This window comes from Pan paniscus, chromosome 5 (assembly GCF_029289425.2).
Source record: "Pan paniscus chromosome 5, NHGRI_mPanPan1-v2.0_pri, whole genome shotgun sequence".
Taxonomy (NCBI): domain Eukaryota; kingdom Metazoa; phylum Chordata; class Mammalia; order Primates; family Hominidae; genus Pan; species Pan paniscus.
Genome location: NC_073254.2, coordinates 19,666,820 through 19,687,268, shown reverse-complemented (window position 1 = coordinate 19,687,268; position 20,449 = coordinate 19,666,820). Strand labels below are relative to the sequence as shown.

The window sequence follows — 20,449 nt, the reverse complement described above, 5'->3', positions numbered from 1 at the left end:
GTGACACAGTGAGACTTTGTCTCAAAAAAAAAAAAATACAAAAATCGAAACTCAAGGGGACTATAAGAAAGTGTAGGCAAGAAAAAAAAACCTTCACTGGGCAAGACCTGACTTAAGCAAGAAACAAAACCAAAAGGCCTACATGAATGTACCTGCAAAGCATAAACAGTAATTTACCTGCTTAAAAATCCAACATTTTTTCATGGCAAAAATTATAACAAACAAAGCCAAAAGACAATCAACACACAGAGATCAATATTCCCACCATCTTTGAAAAAAAGGCTTACTCTTTGGAGGGCAATAAAATAATATCTATCAATGTTTTAAAAGAAATAGTTTTGACCTAAGAACTCTGCTTCTAGAACTTGATCCCACACTTTCGTGTGTACATATGTATTTCACTGAAGCACTGTTAGTAACAGGAAAAGACCAGAAACAATGTACATGCTCATTAAAGAGGGGACAAGTTCAATATATTATGGGACATCCATAATTCATGTTGGAGGGGCCAAAGGAAAACTTCCCCTTTGCCCTCTGAATGCTGGCTGAAAATCAACTGACAAAAGATAGATTAAAGCCAGGTGTCATGTCTCATGCCTATAGTCCCAGCTACTCAAAAGACTGAGGCGGGAGGATCACTTGAGCCCAGGAGTTCAAGGCTGCAATGAGCTATGCTTACACCACTCTACTCCAGCCTGGGCAACAGAGCAAGACCCCTGTCTCTTAAAAAAAAAAAAAAGGCAGATTAACAGGAGGAGTCATATAAATTTATTAGCATGTGATTCTCCCACCATGCAATGGGGTACAGATGGTTAAATACCCTTCTTTTTAGGGAAAGGGAGATGAGGAAATGTGGATGATGTTAGGGGGTAGGAAAGGATTTCTAGGATGATTCAATGAACTTGAAGAGCATACAATGGCCTGGGGACAAAGTCTGATGGGGCCGTAGAGCAGGCACGTCCAGGTGTGTTGACAGACCACAGTCCTCTTCCTGCGACATGAATTCAGTTAATGGAAACTCAGGGAAGGGAGTCGAGTAGCTGTTCTTGTGCGGATATGAAACAATCCCCAAGATACAGAGTTAAGAAAAAATCAGAGAGGCCCAGAACTGTGTGAATACCAAGTTTTTATTAGTGCAATAAAAGGGGAGGAGTGTGCTTCTTATGTACACAGAGGACTTTCTTTTTTTTTTTTTTTTTTGAGACAGGGCGCTGCTCTGTTGCACAGGCGGGAATGCTGTGTCACCGTCATAGTGCCACCGTCATAGCTCACTGTGGCTTTGAACTTCTGGCCTCAAGGGATCCTCCCACCTCAGCCTCCCGGGTAGCTAAGACTACATGTGTGTGCCACCACACCTGGTTAATTTTTTAATTTTCTCTACAGACTGGGTCTCTCAATATTGCCCATGCTAGTCTTGAACTCCTGGGCTCAAGGGATCCTCCGGCCTCAGCCTCCCAAAGTGCTAGGATTACAGACATGAGCCACCACGCCTGGCCATATAGAGGACTTCTAAAAGGAAACACAAGAAGCCAGTAGCAGTGTCGCCTCTGGAGACAGAGATTAGGAGAGCAGAGGTCTTGCTTGCTTTTCATTGTGTATGCTTTTCATCTCTTTCAATTTTCGTCATGTGCTTTTATTACTTTTTCAATTAAAAGCAGTTAGTGATAAATCAGGGAAAACAAGTTGGAAGCAAGATATTTTTACCTTAAAGGAATATAAAGAACATTAAACTAGAAAGAGAAAATGGAAAACAAAGCAGCAAGCATTCAAGCATTATATATATATAAAAATAGTGGGGAGACACAGGGCTGTAAAACCGAATCAAGCATGGCTAAAACAGGAAAAATAACAGGGGAATAAGGAAGGCAGAAGGCAAAACATAGCAAGGGGAGGCAGACAGAGCCAAGAGTCCTCTGAGGAGGGGGTAGGTTGGACACTGGGTGCCCATGGTTTCCCCCCGAGGGATGCCTGAAGCTGAGTCACATGGAGCTGGTGGAGGCTCAGAGGCAGAAAAGGAGGACAGAGAGAATCCAGGCTGAAGCGGGGAACCACTGTGTGGCGGGTGCAGAAGCTCCCCCAGGTCAACTCTCTGTGGCCCTGTGGCTGTGGTTTGGAGAACAATGGCTGGTGTGGAAGTGGATGTTAAGCCCCGGACCTTAGAACACCTGTTCCCACGGACATGAGAGAGCAGGCTTGGGACAGGCTGTTGAGAAAGCAGGCAGCGCTCAGGGAAGGCCAGCAGCTCTGAACAGACATCTGCTGTCACACTGTGCAAGGCTTGGTTTCATTAATGACCCCATGTGACAAAAAGAAGCAGTGGCTCCCATGGTTTCATGGAACTCAGGTCCTCTCCTCTCTCCAGTCACAGAGAGCCCCGTGTAGACTCTTCATAAGGTGGAACCCTAAGAAGGAGACACTGGGTCTCGGGAAAATGGAATGAAGGAGATGTTGTTGTATTTGGAACCTAATGTGGAGGAATGGGCCACATTAATAACTGAATAGAGGCAGGGTGTGGTGGCTCATGCCTGTAATTCCAGCACTTTGGGAGGCCGAGGCAGGAGGATTGTTTGAGTCTGGAATTTCGAGACCAGCCTGGGCAACATAAAGAGACCCCATCTCTACAAAAAATAAGAATTAGCTGGACATGTGGTGGTGCACCCAGCTACTCAGGAGGCTGAGGTGGGAGGATTGCTTGAGCCCAGGAGTTCGAGGCTGCAGTGAGCTATGATTGCACCACTGCACTCAGCCTGGGTGACAGAGAGAGACCCTGTCTCTTTAAGAAAAAAAGAAAAAAAAAAGTGAGAGTTTCACTAGGAATGAGGGAAGTTTTTTTTTTTTCTTTTTTTTTTAGATGGAGTCTCGCTCTGTCGCCCAGGCTAGAGTGCTGTGGTGCAATCTCGGGTCACCACAACCTCCACCTCCCAGGTTCAAGCGATTCTCCTGCCTCAGCCTCCCGAGTAGCTGGGATTACAGGCACCATCATACCTGGCTAATTTTTTGAATTTTTAGTAGAGATGGGGTTTCACCATCTTGGCCAGGCTGGTCTCGAACTCCTGACCTCAAGTAATCTGCCTGCCTTGGCCTTCTAAAGTGCTGGGATTACAGGCGTGAGCCACCACGCCCAGCCGGAATGAGGGAAGTTTGAACTCCAAAGCTAGAGTCCCTTCGGGTCTTCCATCCTGGTCTCTTTTGTCCCAAAGTTGAGGGAAAGGGTGGGCAGGGAGGAGAGGGAAGGAAGAAGATTGGGAAGGCCTTGAGCTCGCCCTTCAGGTCAAAGCCCGTGCAGGCTTTAGCAATGACAGCAGGCTAGGATAGCAGACCTCAGGGTGTGGCTCGTGGGCCCCCAGGTCTCCTAGAGCCTTTGGGGAAAGGGGGGTTGGGTTGAGAGGTTGAAACTATTTTCATAACAATGCTAAGACATGATTTGCCTTTTTAACTTTGTGGACACTTGCACTGATACCACAAAAGCAATGATGGATAAAACCCTGCCCGTATCACTTAAAAATATCCTAGATAAACCAATAAAAATAATTAATTTTATTAACTCTCAACTCTTGAGTACATGTCTTTTCAACATTCAGTGACAAAATAGGAAGTAGTTTGTCACTTCTACTACCAATGTATGACGTTGCCTTCAGGAAAAGCTCTTGGATAATTTGAGTTTTGAGTTGAACTGGCTGCTTTTATAGTGAAACATTATTTTTTACTTAAAAGAACAATGGATAAACTATAAATATTCAGACTTGGGCATCTGGTAGACATTTTCTTGAAAATAACCCATGTGAACCTCTGACTTCAATGAAGTGCAGTGAAAAACAACTGAAATAATGCATTGCTAAGGTTAAAATCTGAACTTTGAAGGAAAAATGATAATTTTGAAATACTTGTATGCACCATGAGCTTGACAGCTACCTGGTATTTAAAGACTTTTATGATGAGATCAGCATTGAAACAAATGTGATTGTTTCTATTGGATAAGAAAAGCTGCCAACATTTGGAAGACCTGCATTTTTCAGTGAACCATATTTTCCAAATGATCAATACAAAATGTTACAAGACTATGCATAGGTAAAAGATCCACGTAAAGTGCAAGATAAACCGACTGTAATGTAACATAGTGTGGACAGTTTGACAATAAGGTTTCAGATTCCATATTGCAACTACCTTAAAGGAATGACATCCAGTTTAGTCTTGTTGTCATATCAAAGAAGAATGTCTACAGTCTTCTGAAAAGGCCATTAAAGACACTCTTTCCTTTTCCAACTATTTATCTATCCGAGGCTGGATTTTCTTCATATCCTTCAAGCAGAAAACATATCACAACTGGTTGAATGCAGAAGTAGATATGAGGATCCAACTGTTTTTTAAAAAGCCAATCATTAAAAAGATTTGCAAAAAAAGCCAGGCAGGCACGGTGGCATGTGTCTGTAGTCCCAGCTACTCAAGAGACTTCAGTGGGTGGGAGGATTGCTTGTGCTCAGGAGGCTAAGATGGCACTTGTTGAATAGCCACTGCATTCCAGCCTGGGCAACATAGCAAGACCCTGTCTCTAATAATAAAAAGAAAGAGAAAGAGAGACGAAAGAAAGGAAGAAAGAAAGAGAAAGAGAGACGAAAGAAAGGAAGAAAGAAAGAGAGAGAAAGAAAGAAAAGAACAGAAAGAGGGAAGGAAGGAAAGAAAGAGGGAGGGAAGGAAGGAAGGAAGGAGATCCAAAGACAAAAACTTGAATAACCACTGGCCTGAGATTCTAGTAGGTCTATCTGGCAGGGTGCACGTGGTTTTTAACTGTTTCAAGGTTATGTTGGTGAGTCCCTTTGGCCCTGTCTCTCAAGCCCCACTGAAGGGAAGCCACAAACTGACCCTCTGAGTAGATTCTGGCATGGGGACCAGAGATCTCTTAGCTAAGGATCCTTTCTCCCACTTAGAAACTATCTCTGGACCTGAGTGGTTTAGGGGTGGAGGGTAGAGTGAAGGCATATTCAGTCTGGAGATGCCAGTCAAGAACGTGAAACACTTTTAACTGAGCCAAGAGGATTCCAGGGTGGGGAGTACGAAGTGGGACAGATATTAGGTAGCATTTGAGCCTAATCTTGAGGAACGTGTCCTATTTGGCCAGGCAATGTAATAATCACAGGTCTGAGATATTACTAGGCACAGTGACTTCATCAGGGTGAAACCGTGTCCATTCTTCTCTTCTTTGGCCTACTCTTACTCCCATTTCTACTTTTCTTCTGTAAACCAGAACGTATTTGAGACTTATCTCAATCAATTTAGAGGTTTATTTTGCCAAGGTTAAGGACCATGGCCAGTGACACAGCCTCAGGAGGTCCTGAGAACATGTGCCCAAGGTGGCTGGGTTACAGCTTGGTTTTATACCTTCTAGGGAGACAGAAGTTACCAGGGAAATACATAAATTAATACATGTAAGGTATACATTGGGTCAACCCAGAAAGGCAGGACTTCTCGAAGCAGGGTCTTCGAGGTCATAGGTGGATTCAAAGATTTCCTGACTGGCAATTGGTTGAAAGAGTTAAGCTGGAGCTTAAGCCAAGGTTCTTGTCATGTAGATGAAGCCTCCAAATAGCAGGTTTCAGAGAGAATAAGCAGTGAATGTCTCTTGTCTGACCCGAAAAGGTGTCAGACTCTCCAGAAAAGGCCTAATAAGGGAAGAAGATTCTCTATAGAAAGCAAATTTCCCCCACAAGAGACAGGTTTTCAGGGTCATTTCAAAATATGTCAAGGAAATATATTTTGGGATAAAATACTGCCATTTCTTTCAGGGCCTGATATCCGTCATGTGATTCCATACCAGAGTCAGGTTGGAATGAGGTATGTTACTGCTACAAAGAGTCTGTTTTTTCAGTCTTAAGGTCTCTGAGTCAATGTTAATGTTGGTCAGTCACGTCTAAACTCCAAACGGAAGACAGTAGAAGGAGGTAAGTCTGACTCCTCCTTCCCATCATGGGCTGATGTAGTTTTTCAGGTATTTTTTGGAATCCTTCTTGGCCAAGAGAGGGATCCATTCAGTTGGTTGGGGGCGCTTAAGAGTTTTATTTTTGTTTTACACTTCTCATAACCAAGTATGACTCCCAAGACTCCCGGGGCATGCTGTAGAATAACGCTGTTACCAGGAATTTGTCAGGAAATACTCTGCATGATTGGAAGCTGAGAGTAAAGGCTTAGGATTTGGTGTTGTTTGCACAAACCTCCCATGAAAAGACCATGCACACTGGAGCAGGACAGTTGCAATTTTGGCTTCCCTCTCTCCTGACTCTGGGATCTTGAGTAAATTACTCCAAGTCCTTAAGCCTCTGTTTCCACATCTGGAAACTGAACATAGTAACACCGACCTCTCAGAGTTGTTGGGACAATTAATCAGGAACATATGTGGAAGCACAGTGCCAGGGACAAGGCATTCATTTGATAAATAGTGATGTCTTTCCTTCCTTTCCCACCCCTTTTCTTCCTCCCTGCAGAGACACTCAAACTGGGATTCTGGTCATGGCCAGGTGACTGCCATGAGGACAGAGCCATCTGGCGTTAGTTCCTGGATGAAGGTAAGAGGCTAATTAAGCTAGAAAACATTGTGTACCCTGTAAATAGCCATCTTAATCATTTTCTGCTGGTGGTGAGTCAGCAAGAGCACAGGTGTTACTCTCAGAATTTGTAGAATAACCAGACTATCTTAAGTTCAATTAAAGTACATTCTGGGAGCCTGTTTACCTGTTTTGGGGCACATTGAGTTCTAGCTTTTTTTACTGTAATAGGCAGAAGGCACCCAATGAATGTATATATGCTTGATAGGTTACTTACCTTGGGACTTCATGAAGGCAACAAAGAGAGTCTTTGAAACTGGCTGAGATTCCTCCATACAGACCTATTACTTACAATTGTCTGTACAGTTAACTTGGAAACAATACAAAAATACTAGAAATAATTTCCTAGGGATTCTGGTTTTAATGTCCAATTTCTTTTCTTTCTTTCTTTCTTTTTTTTTTTTTTCAAGAGACAGGATTTCATTCTGTCACCCAGGCTGGAGTGCAATGGCAGGATTATAGCTCGCTGCAGCCTCAAACTTCTGGGGCTCAAGTGATCCTCCTGCCTCAGCCTCCCAACTAGCTGGAACTACGAGTGCAAGCCACCTCACCAGTTTTCTTTCTCTTTCCATCTCTCCCTCTTCTGCTCCCATGTTCCTCCCTCTGCTTCTCTATCCCTGTCTTCTCTCCTTGCTCCCCAGCCCCATATTCATGGCCCTGAGGTAGAGTCAGATACTTTACCCTATACCCAGCCATTTCCATTTTCTGGATTCTGTGCTCTGTGGAACTGTTAGTGGGCTGGAGTAGAGGAAAGGGTTTATCTGTCTCACTTTCTGGCAGGAACAAGAACTTCCTGATTTAGAGTAAGAGCTGAACATAAAAACCCATTCTGGTGGAAACAGATCATCATGGCATTTCCTGTTTAAAATCATCTAAAAAAATCCCCCATCCCCACTTTCTGCAGAGCTTCCAAGGGGATGACTGCTTAACCATTTCATATCCGAAACAACAAGTACTACATAGCACCAAGGGAAGTAAAAATATCTTGCCTTTCTTTCTATTATACATAATCGTAGTATGTTTTTTAGTTTGCATGGCTCCATAATATAAGAGACAGTAACTGGTCTTCACTAGTAATAACCAAAAGTGAGAGAAAGAAAAAGCATTATCCTTTAGAAAGAAGAATCAGTTAATGAGAGCAAGTTCAAAAATGAGTGTACATGCTCCTCCTCAAAAGTGAAGTGAGTAGGAGTGAAGCATAGAGAGTGCAGGTAGAAAAAGGGGCTCCTTAGACAGCATAAGCTGCCTCTTCTTTAATTTTTTAAAAATTATTTTTCAAGATTGTAAATATGCATAACATAAAATTAACTATTATATAACCATTTTCAGTGTACAGTTCAGTGGCATTATGTACATTCACATTATTATGTAACTGTCACCACCATCCATCTCTAGAATTTTTTCATCTTTGAAACTACCTTCCTGAAGTTATACACTGGGCCAGACATGATGGCTTACACCTGCCTGTAATTGTAGCACTTTGGGAGGCCAAGGCAGGACAATCACTTGAGGCCAGGAGTTTGAGAACAGCCTGGGCAACATAGTGAGATGCTATCTCTACAAAACAAAAAACAAAAAAAAGGCATACACTGTAGTTTGAATTTATACCAGCTTAACTTCAAGAGCATACAAATATTCTGCTTCTATGCAGCTCTGTTCCTACCCCCTTTCAGCTATTGATATCACAAAATGACATCTTTGTGCATTGTGTCACCTGAAATATAAACTAATAAGGTTTTAAATACATTACTCTCTTGAATCATGTAGAAAATAAAAAGTGGAAGTAACAAACCAAAGTTGCAATAATACTATTTTATAATTGTTTATATATTTACTTTTGCCAGAGATCTTTATTTTTCATATAGCTTTGAGTTACTGTTTAGTGCCCTTTCATTTCAACCTAAAGAACTCCCTTCTTGCAAGGCAGGTGCTACAGTTTGGATGTTTGACTCCTCCAAACCTCTTGTTGAAATTCAATCCCTGGTGTGGTGGTGCTGGGAAGTGAGGCCTAATGGGAAGTGTTTGGGTTATGGAGGCAGACACTTCATGAATAGATTAATACCCACACAGTCACAGGGAGGGTGAGTTCTCACTCTATCAGCTCCCATGAGAGTTGGTTGTTAAAAAGAGCCAGGTATCTCCCTGCTACCTCTCTTGCTTCCTCTCTCACCATGTGATCTCTGCACTTGCCGGCTCCCCTTCACCTTCTGCCATGAGTGGAAGCAGCCTGATGCCTTTGTTAGATGCCCAATCTTGAACTTTTCCAGACATGAGAATCTTAAGCCAAATAAACTTCTTTTTTCATTAAAAAAAATTACCTAGCAACAGGCATTCTTTATAGCAACACACAACAGACTAAGACAGCAGGTCTAGTGGTAACAAACTCCCTCAGCTTTTGTTTATCTGGGAATGTCTTAATTTCTTCCTCATTTTTAAAGGATAGTTTTGCTGCATATAACATTCTTGGCCAACAGTTTTGTTTTGTTTGTTTTTTCCTCCTTCAGCACTCTGAATGTATCAACTCACTGCCTTCTGGCCTCTCCAGGGTTTCTGATGAGAAATCTGCTTACCTTCCCAAGGATTCGTTGTATGGGATGAGTCATTTCTTTCATGTTGCTTTCAAGATTCTTCCTTTGTCTTGACAGTTTGAGTATAATGTGTCTTGGTGTGGGTCTTTTGAGATCATTGAGCTTCTTGAATTTATGTTCATGTTCATATTTATGTTCATGTCTTTATCATATTTTGGAAGTTTTTAACCACTATTTATTCAAATAATCTCTTTGCCCCTTTTTCTTTGTCTTCTCCTTCTGGAACCTCAACAATGTATATGTTGGTTTACTTCATGATGTGCCAGAGGTTCCTAAGGCTCTGCTCACTTTTCTGTAATCTTTTTGGCCTTCAAGTCCTCAGAGTCAAGAATTTCAATTGTTCTATCTTCATGTTCACTTATTCTTTCTTTTGCCTGTTCAAATCTGTTTTTGAGTCCTCTAGTGAAAATTTCATTTCAGTTATTGTACTTTTTAGCTCCTTTAGTTCCTTTTTGTGTTTTCTGTCTCTTTATTGATATTTCCATTTTGTTCATACATTTTCTTGACTTTTGTCTACATCTTTAAGCTCTTTGAGCATCTTTAAGATAATTGTTTTAAACTCTTTGTTTAGTAAGTCTACCATCTAGTCTTTCTCACAGATGGTTTCCATTGATTTTTAAAAATCTGTTATACTTTTCTGTTTGTATGCTTTGTGATTTTTTGCTGAAAACTGGACATTGGTATCTTATAATATGTAACTCTGTATCTCTGCCTTGGTAGGGTGTCTGTCTGCCAAAGTTCAGCCTTAACTGTAAACTTAAGGTCTTCTCAGATCTTTTTTTGAGCCTGCACCTTTCCCTAGGCTTGTGTGATGACTTTCCAAATGCCTCTGTATATGTTGTTGTTGTTGATGTCCTAGTTCTTAAATATTTTATTCCAAAAGGGTAATAAAGGAAAAATAAAGAAGAAAAAAAAAGAGCAGGCTCCAAAAACAGGTGCTGGCCCTTTAATTCCCCTGGAAGTTGCTTCAGCCAAAGAGATGAGGATTGTAAAAGTGCAAATGATGGTTGCAGCAATGCTGCTCACCTCCGTGTCTACACCTCCATAACCAGAAGCAGCAATTAGCAATCACAGCAAAGATCCCTATTATTTGGAGGAGAGGGTCCTTACACCCACCTTGGCTCCTTCAAGCTTTTTGCAAGCTGCCTCAGGCACACATGCATAGCTGTTTGCCTGGCTGGTGGGTGACAGCTGCTACTGAGCTAAGAGCTAAAATTAGCCAAAATCAACCACAATTTACCACCCAAGTCTTCCCCTGGATGTTGCAAGCCTTCAGTAGACACCAAAGTTCCGAAATAGTTACATCTGAGAGATCCTGCCAGTGCAACTGTTGTCCAAATGGGGAAATGGATTCCTGATGCTTCTACGTTGCCATCTTCTTGAATGTCGAACATCAGAGTGCTTCTTAGTGCAGGATTTGGATGTCTATGGCTGAAAAGCCAAAGCCTTCATATTCTAGAAGAATGACACTGCCCAGGCCGGGCATGGTGGCTTATGCCTGTAATCCCAGCACTTCAAGAGGCCGAGGCAGGCAGCTCACGAGGTCTGGAGTTCAAGACCAGCCTGGCCAACATGATGAAACCCCGTCTCTACTAAAAATACAAAAATTAGCCAGACATGGTGGTGCACGCCTATAATCCCAACTACTGGGGAGGCTGAGACAGGAGAATCGTTTGAACCCAGGAGGTGGAGGTTGCAGTGAGCCAAGATTGCGCCAATGCACTCCAGTCTGGGTGACAAAGCAAGACTCTGTCTCCAAAAAAAAAAAAAAAAAAAAAAAAAAAAAAATGACACTGCCCAAACCAAACCAGGAGAAGGAATTCAATTTAGTTTCTCACTCAAGGAGGCTATGTACTGTTATAATGAGCTGTTATTATGTTACAGATGAGGAAACTGAGGGTTAAAACAGTGAATAACTTACCTATTAAGGGTTCCTTAACTGCCAAATGTCAGGTCCTACTAATTCTAATATCTATGACCTCAACTAGTACTGTGCTCTTTTGTCATGGTATGGTTTCCTGGGGGTGGCAGGATGCAGGGAAGACTCGAGGACAGTATGTCATGACTATTAGTTGACCTAGGGAAGACGCTTGTGCTCCCAGTAGTTGGGTCCTCTGAGGATAGGATATTAATTTGGCAGTGCCTTCAGAGTCCAATGGAGAGCCCATCCGCCCATCCTCAGCTCTCAATTTGGGTGGTGGTAGGGGGCTCTATGTTATCTCTGGAGAAGAGGATGCAGCTTCTCACTCCAGTAGCATAGCTGCTCTTGGGACCAGGGATGGAAGTGAAGGTGGTCCTGACCAATACCAGGTCTGTCTCACAGCGGTCATGCCCATGAGACCTTTACTACCTCATTCTGCTCGTCCTTCCACTGCCATCCCCTTTCCCAATCTTCCTCTGCAGTGACTCCTCCAAAATCTTTCTTACACTGTAATTAAAGCCCTCTTTGTTCTCAAGGTTTATCCCAACTTCCTCCCTAAAAGTCTACTCTTATCTTCTGGCTCTCCCTGAGTGCACTGACTCCCTCGCAGTCCTCTGGAACGAGTCCTGCTAATTCTTCCACATTTATTTCCAAGTCCCACAAGCTCAGAGGAACGATTGGCTTTCTTTCCCTTCCCATTGTCCCATTCAAACCATTATTTACCTTTCTTTATGCAATTGCTCTCTTCACTTTAGGTACATACTACTTGGCTACACCTACCCTCCTGTGAGCTGCTATATGCCTCCATGAATCATTGTACACACGGGGCTCTGAAGCAAAAAGTGATGAGGTGAAGTAGGGATCTGTGATGGACAGCATAGAATGCATTAATGGAAACACAGGGGCTGGGCATGTTGACTCACACCTGTAATCCCAGCTCTTTGGTAGGATCTCTTGTGTTCAAGACCAGCCTGGGCAACGTAGTTCAAGAGCAGCCTGAGCAACATAGTTCAAGACCAGCCTGAGCAACCAACCCTGTTTCTACAAAAAATAAGAAAATGATGTGGGCATGGTGTCAGGCGCCAGTAGTCCCAGCTACTTGGAAGGCTGAGGTGGGAGGCTCACTTGAGCCCAGCAATTGGAGGTTTCAGTGAATATGATCACGTCACTGCAATCCAGCCTGGGCAACAGAGAGGGAGCCTCCAAACACACACACACACACACACACCACAAAGTGTCAAAGCCTGTCTTTAAATGTAATGTTGCCATTCTGCTGAAGGCAAGATAGCATGAAAAGAAGATTTATCACATGGAAAAGTTCCTACAGAATCATCAAGATTTGTCACTAAAATTTTAATCTATCATCTATATTCAATACAAATCTTAGAATACGGATGCTCATAACTTTAACAGAATATGAACTATGTTAGTAGACATTGAGGCTAAGAGAGATTAAGCTTATCCACGACCGTTCAATGACCCAGAATTTAATGAACACATACACCATAGAAAACTATTGAAGGGGATTGATGCTGTCTGATTTTTAAGTCATCTTCCAACTTTAATGGTGACCTCAGGGTGGAGGAAGCAGACCTGGGAACCCTTCCTCATAACCCCCACCCAGGGCACAGAGCTACTCAGCAGGACTCCTGTCTACCCAGAACTCTTTCTACTTTGTGATATTTTATGCTATTGTAATAAGGTAACAAGCATGTATGTATTAACACTAATACTGTATTGGTGTTCATAGTCCAACTTGAATTGTTTTTAGGTTATATTTTTTGTCAAATTGTTGGTTTTTTGAATATGTCACTCCCACCAAGGCAGGGTCATATGAACTCCCAGATTTATATTAGTTACATTTTAAGGCTTATTGTATGAGAGTTTAGATCTAAGATATGGTGTTCAGCTGTATCTTGGATTAAAATAATAACTGTGGGCCAATAAAAGAATGCATCATCACTGCCATATTATTGGATTTCTACAGCTCTGAAGTCAAGTGGATCCTATACAAACCAGAAAGACGAATATGAGGAGACCTCATCAGGATGGAAATCACAATTTTAAGGCAGATACATGTTTTTGGAAGATCAACCTTATGCAACGTTGAGTTCATGAAAATGAGGAGGTCTAAAAGTAGGGTGACCAACCATCCTGGTTTGACAAAGACTGATAGATATTTCCTGGGGTGCAGGACCTTCAGTGCTAAGACTGGGGAAGTTTCAGAAAATGCACTGATAGTGGAAATCTAAAGTATACTCAGAAATATGTTGATCGTCTTATCTAAAAGATCGTGACAGATTGTGGTAGCTAGTCTCCAAAGACGGTTCCCCAATAAATTATACCTTCCTGAATCTGTGACTTTGTGTAATCCTATCCCCTTGAATCTGGGTTGACCTGTGGCTTTTATTTTTTTGAGATAGGGTCTCACTCTGTCACCCAGACTGGAGTGCAGTGGCATGATCATGGCTTACTGAAACCTCAACTTCCCTGGGCTCAGGAGATTCTCCCACCGCAGCATCCCAAGTAGCTGAGACCACAGAGGTGTGCCAACATACCCAGCTAATTTTTGTATTCTTTTGTAGAGACGGGGTTTCACCATGTTGCCCGGGCTGGTCTCGAACTCCTAGGCTCAAGTGATCCACCCTTCTTGGCCTCCCAAAGTGTTGGCGTTACAGGTGTGTGCTACCATGCCCCACCGTGTGGCTTATTTTTGACCAACAGAATATGACGGAAGCCATCTTGGTGTGAAATCTCAGACTAGGTCATTAGAAACCTTACAGCTTCCACCTGGGTATCTTGGCATATTTACGCTGAGGGAAGCCAGCTGCCATCTAAGTTGAACTACTTTAAAATCACCAAGCTCAAACTAAGCATATGGGGAGCCTGTGTGGAAAGAGCGAGATGCCTGTGCAGCCGCCAGCTGTCCCAGCTGTCCCAGCTGAAGCACCAGATGTATTAGTAAAGAAGCCATGTGGGACGTCCAGCCTTCAGAAGACGGCAGCCACGCGAGAGACTCCGAGTGCAAATCACCCAGCTGAATCCAGTCAGTCCACACAATTATGATAAAAAATAGCGGAATATCTGTAATCCCAGCACTTTGGGAGCCCGAGGCGGGTGGATCACGAGGCCAGGAGATCGAGATCATCCTGGCTAACACGGTGAAACCCCGTCTCTACTAAAAATACAAAAAATTAGCCGGGTGTGGTGGCGGGCACCTGTAGTCCCAGCTACTCGGGAGGCTGAGGCAGGAGAATGGCGTGAACCCGGGAGGCAGAGCTTGCAGTGAGCCGAGATTGCGCCACTGCACTGCAGCGTGGGAAACGGAGTGAGACTCCATCTCAAAAAAAAAAAAAAAGTGGAATATTATTTTAAGCCACTAATTTTTTCCTTTAAAAAGCTGTGGTAAGCTCATGCTGAAGGCCTATTTCCTAACCTACACTGGAGACTTCTTCCTTACTCCTGTGCCTAGGGGAATGTGCCCAAGCTCTGGGCAGAGTGCCCCGTGCTCATGCAGGTAGACGTTCCCGCTTCCCACTGCAAAGCCCACTAAGCAGCACGATGTCCTGCTCTTTTAGTTATCCAGGCACCAGAAGCCCAAAGGGGCAGCAGAAAAATACTGACAATAGAGGTAAGTCCGTTCTGGGTAATTCGGTTCATAAAGCTCGCTTTGGAGGATTTCATTTCTCCATGTTAAATACAATATGTTTTTCTTTTGAGACACCTCTTTTCGGCAGGTAAATCCTGCCATCATCATTTCCCATTTGAGTTCCGTGAGCTTCTACCTAGAGGCAAAATGGAAATGGGAATTTTATAATGAAAGAAGCAGACGGGGAGAGGAATCTGCCATCTTCTTAACAAGCCAGTAAGAGGCACTGAAAATCTCAGAGAGCTGCCAATGACAAGCATGCTCATTCTCAGCGCAGCTGCTCTTTTACAAATCGTGGTAACATAAACAATGTAAAATCACCATTAACCGTTTCCAGAACATTTTCATCTTCCCAAACTGAAACTCTGTACCTTTTAAACAATAACTGCCCTTTCCTCTCTCCCCGAGTCCCTGGCCACCCCAGTCTACTTTCTATCTCTGTGAGTTTGATTCTCTTTGGTACCCTATAAAGTGGAATCATAGAGTATTTGTCCTTTTGTGCCTGGCTTACTTCACTTAGCAGTGTCCTCAAGGTCCATCCATGTTGTAGCACGTGGCGGGACTTCCTTCCTTGTTAAGGCTGAATCATATTTCATTGTATGGATGGACTACATTTTGATTATCCACTCATCTATTGTTGGACATTGGGTTGCTTCTGCCTATTGGCTGTTGTGAATAATGCTGCTAGGAGCATGAAATGTGCAAATATCTCTTCAAGACCCTGCTTTCAATTCAAGCCACTGAATGTTGAGGTGGTTTGTTACATAGCAATTGGCAACCAGATGTTGAGTCACGATTACAGCATGCCACCAACATGGTACAAGGATGATGATCACTGAAGGAGAGAAGTGTGCTGTCCATGTGAGTGCATGAGGTCCAGCTGGAGAGATTATTACCTGACTTAGTGTCACTAGGATCTCTGCTTTGGAGTGGAAGCTCTCACTTTCCTGGGTGCCCAGGAGAAAGCATAAGGCAGGCAGGCTGTAGAGTAGCAGCCGTTTAAAAATTGCACTCATAACTGTGTAACAACAAAAGAAAAGATTATTCTGGATTTGCATTCAGATTGGGCAGACTGCTAGTGTTTCTTCCACCAGGATGGTGTGAGAGCCAAGCTTGGAAAATCAGAAGCGATTGGGTCATCCAGTGCAGGACAGTTTAGCACCATGAATGGCTAACTAAGCTTGGATTCCATCACAAACTAGAGGGGATACATTTTCTTCTGTTGAAATTAATCAGGGCCGAGGAAGGAAAAAAAGAAACCATGGCCGCCTTTTAGAAACAAATCCAACAAACAGGTCAGAGGGAAGCTCCACGCTGCACATGGGGATCTGGAAGTAAAGCAGGTGAGCCCTGCCCTCCTGAAGCTGGACCCTGGCACTGGTGATGAGGATAAGAGGTTTCCCAGCTGTTTAAAAGAAAACAGTGTGTCAGCCGGGCATGGTGGCTCCCGCCTGTAATCCCAGCACTTTGGGAGGCCGAGGCGGGCAGATCACTTGAGGTCAGGAGTTCGAGACCAGCCTGGCCAACATGGTGAAACCCCATCTCTACTAAAAACACAAAAATTAGCCAGGCGTGGTGGTGCGCACCTGTAATCCCAGCTACTCGGGAGGCTGAGGCAGGAGAATCACAGGTGAACCCAGGAGGCAGAGGTTGCAGTGAGCCAAGATCGTACCACTGCACTCCAGCCTGGGAGACAAGAGTGAAACTCCGTCTCAAAAACAAAAAACAAACAAAACCCCACCAAAAAAAGTGTATCAATACAAAAAATTTGAGGTATACTAAGGCCAACGGAGAGGATTAGGAGATAGTTTCACACAGTTCCCAAGAGGAAGGTGTGCACCACACCACAGGGCCGCACAGGGAAGCAGGAGGCAGAGCGAGAGGGGGGCTGTGGACAAGAGCCTTTTTTTGTGATTTCCATGGGAAGAAACAGGAAGGCAAAGTAAACAGACTCGGGATTGGCCAGTTTGCTAATTTCAGCAGGCTCTGGGGTATAGGGGCTGTCCCTAATTGTCTGGTACCTGACTCTGGGTGATTAGGGAAAGTGGACAGTGGCCCAGCATGTGAGAGACCAACAAAGGAGGTGGTTGGGGTGTGGGCTCTGGACTGGTTGGTTTGTATTTGAAAAGTGCACCCCTGGGAGGAGGAGGACTCCCGAGGAATGGGGGGTGGCACAGAGGAGGCGACAAGGGAGGCCTGAGGCTGAAGCAAAGCATATTGTTGGGTTTTCCAGATCAAGGAATGTTTGGTGTATGCATGTAGGACAGATATTAAAACATCGACTTTATAGACGCCAGAAACATGGTCAATACATTGGCCCTGTGACACTTTAACATCAAACTAAGGCACCTTTGCAGCAATGATGGATGAGACTTAGAAAGAAGGCCATCATTTGCCCTAAATAGTATAGAAAATATTTTTTATGAGAGTTGAAAGGAGGAACAAAAATTGAAGTATAAGGAGTCCTTGTAGGCCAGCCTGTATCTAAGTTTCCTATTCACATGGCATTAGCAGAGGAAATAGATTTGAAATTTCCAGGGTCTCTACCAATATCTTGGTGGATTGCAGAGTATGTTAAAAGTATGAGAAATATATATATATCTCAAAAAAATTGGACAATAATATCTTGGTGTATTTCTCAGGTCATGGTGGCAAGTCCTGCAGTTATCTTGTTGGAGGGTATGATCTGAGAAGTCAGTAAAGTACATGTAAAGACTGGTGATATTTGTGTGTAACCAACGGGATGGAGTGGTTGTGGTGGTTACAGTTGGGGACAGGGCAGGAGGTCCTGGCGGAAAGCTGGAGGGTAGAGTAGAAGTCACTAGGGAGTGTATGACCCTCTCCCCAGGGTCCAAAGGATTCACTGGCCTGCAGCAGCTGCCTCTTGGGGAAAATAATACTCTTCGTCAATTTTAGAATGGCATTGAGAGTAGTAGCTTCTACCAGGTTTTCCTTTAGGTGTGGAGGGGAGGGTGCATGTTTTGGCAGAGAGCAAGGAACATACCAGGATCACGGGCCAAGCAGACAGTAAATTCAGGAAACACAATAGAGTTCCTAATTCAAAAGAAGAAAAGCAACAAATGTCCATGTCCATTTTGTCAGCACCTTGAGAGTGTCACTGGGGTGGAGGCTTTAGTGTCCAGGTGATGTATCTCTAATAGCGATGTCTTGGGCTAGCGTGATGTTGTCTAAGGTGATGTCATCTCCAGCTGCGAGCTTCTGAGGAATGTCATCTGGGATGTGGGTCTGAGGTACCCTGTGCAACTGCAGAAAGTTGGATGTGATTAAGATCTTGTCTGCAAAGATAGTGTGCAATGGCAAAGCTGTTGAGGTCCCCATGGGTAGCCTAGAAAAGGTAAATTGTGACCCGTTAGAGGTGAAGGCAAACTGTGCTGAAAGGTTGTTGAAGGAGGCAATGAACAGAACACAGTAGCCAAATCTGTAATAATAAAATACCAGTCATTGACTGGGTGGTGCCGATTATTTTAATAATACTGAATATTGCATATGGGGCTTTTCTTTTTGCCAGGAACTTCCAGTTTTTATTTTTTTAAACATCATTTAACAAGAAAAACATTCAACCAAATTAAAAAAAATTAGGTTGGATTATTTTACAATATAATAATCAACTTGAAATATCAGCCCCTCCATTTAGGGCCAAGGAGGCCAATAGTTCCTGTTTAAACAGCAGAATTGCGCAATTATTTTTACCTATATTTGATGACACACAAAAATAAAAGTCTTAAAATTTCCACGGACACCCTCCCCTCCCTCCAGAGTAGAGTTCATACAATTGCATCTTAGATCAGTACTCAGGCTTTTAAAAATCATCTTACATTTTGAAATATAATACAACTACTCTGGTAACAAGAATACTTTTAAAACAATTCTTATGGAAAACAAATACCTTAAATCATTGTGTGGCACATAAGACTGCTCAAAGAAACAGCAAAAATGAAAAATAATGTACAAGAATTATATAGTCCTTTGTTTATAGAAACCATCCAAATAAAATATTTTCCCTAATTTTCCTTGCTTCTTATAGTTTATTAGTAGAGATGAATTACAAGAAGCAGAATGCACCATATTTTGGTTCTTGGTTGTAGCTGCCAGCTTAGGAGTTCATGACTATAAATATCAAGCAAATATGATTTTACTCACAAGTTCTGGAATGGGAAAAAAACCCAGATATCTCTAAAGTGTTTTTCTATCCTTGCTTTTAAGTCATGACAAAAAAATTCACAGCAGTTTAAAGGATGGTGAAAGACGAAACATGGGCCCATTAAAATAGAGATTAATTTTACGTATTACACTCCTGTAGTAAAAACTGTAATAAGTATGATACTGTATTAAGTAACATTCTATAGTAAGCTGTTGGAGCAAATACAGCATTTAACAGGTTCATTTACAGACCAGGCATAGTAGCCTTTAGAGAGAACATCTTATTTTCACATCTTGAACATGTAACCTTTACAAAAAACCAAACGGAATATGTAATTTATGACAGCTGGCCAGGCACTTAATTTTGGGAAAGAGAAGGATTTTGAGGTAAACTAGAATTATTTTTAGCAATCACAAACATAGCCTATAAACCACACTTACACCACACTGAAGTTATTGAGCTTTTAACTATAAGTTTGTCACTCCTTTGTGCCAAAATACACACCTAGGTGTAACTTTTTTTTTTTTGAGACGAGTCTCACTCTGTCACCCAGGCTGGAGTGCAGTGGCGTGATCTCCACTCACTGCAACCTCCACCTCCTGGGTTCAAGTGAATCCCTGCCTCAGCCTCTCAATTAGCTGGGACTACAGGCACGGGCCACCACCATGCCCAGCTAACTGTAACTTCTTAAGAAGCTATTCAAAGAACATGGTCAAGTCTGAATTTTGGCCCCGCATATGGGGCTCTTTATGCATGGAACCACAGATTAAAGTTGCGGTAATCCACCATCAGGCACCATTTTTTTTTCTTTTTCCCCAAATTTTGACAAAATTGGATTGTCAAATGGAGAAGCAGTAAAGATAATCCTTCTATTAATTAGGTTTTATATAGTCAGGTTTTTATTGATACGTAGTAGGTGTACATATTTTGGGGGTAATGTGATACTTTGGTACATTCATATAATGTATAATAATCAAATCAGGGTAATTGGGATATCCTCACCTTAAACATTTATCTTTTCTTTATGCTGAAAACATTCAAATTATTCTCGAAGTTGAAGCTGTTTTGAAATATACAATAGATTACTGTTTTCTATAGTCACTCAACTCATTTACGGAACACTAAATCTTATTTCTTCTCTTTTTTTTCTTTTAGAGATGAGATCTCACTATGTTGCCCAGGCTGGTCTTGAACTCCTGAGCTCAAGCAATCTTCCCACTTGGGCCTCCCAAAATGCTGAGATTACAGGCATGAGCCACCATGCCCAGCCTTCTTTCTTTAAAAGAAATTTATGTATGTATGTATGTATGTATGTATGTATGTATGTATGTATCTGTCTGTCTATCTATCTATCTATCTATCTATCTATCTATCTATCTATCTATTGTTAGAGATAGGGCCTCACTCTGTTACCCAGGCTGGAGTGCACTGGCATGATCATAGCTTGCCTCAACCTCTCGAGCTCAAGCAATCCTCCCACCCAGCCTCCCAAGTAGCTGGGACTACAGGTGTGCGCCACCATGCTCAGCTAAT

At 42.7% G+C, this 20,449-nt stretch overlaps 1 protein-coding gene and 1 long non-coding RNA gene across 8 annotated transcripts in view; one reads left to right on the top strand and one right to left on the bottom strand.

Annotated features, from left to right (window-relative positions):
* The window catches only part of LOC117980521 (uncharacterized), a 76,612-nt gene that overhangs the window by 21,510 nt on the left and 34,653 nt on the right, over positions 1–20,449 (bottom strand). For 2 of the 4 annotated variants that reach the window (XR_008625557.2, XR_001338183.4), the window contains one exon: positions 17,159–18,100. The exons of the other annotated variants lie outside the window; for them this stretch is intronic. This is a non-coding gene — a long non-coding RNA (uncharacterized LOC117980521). Of the gene's footprint in view, positions 1–17,158; positions 18,101–20,449 lie in introns of those variants that run through there. 4 annotated transcript variants of the gene reach the window in all.
* The window catches only part of LYRM4 (LYR motif containing 4), a 229,555-nt gene that overhangs the window by 202,836 nt on the left and 6,270 nt on the right, over positions 1–20,449 (top strand). Inside the window, exons 3-5 of one of the 4 annotated variants that reach the window (XR_010112376.1) lie at positions 5,781–5,829; positions 6,477–6,557; positions 20,072–20,209. The gene's annotated coding sequence lies outside the window, so the exon portion shown is untranslated. Of the gene's footprint in view, positions 1–5,780; positions 5,830–6,476; positions 6,558–9,100; positions 12,307–13,092; positions 14,074–20,071; positions 20,210–20,449 lie in introns of those variants that run through there. The other 3 variants (XR_010112374.1, XR_010112373.1, XR_010112375.1) reach the window with 3 other exon arrangements.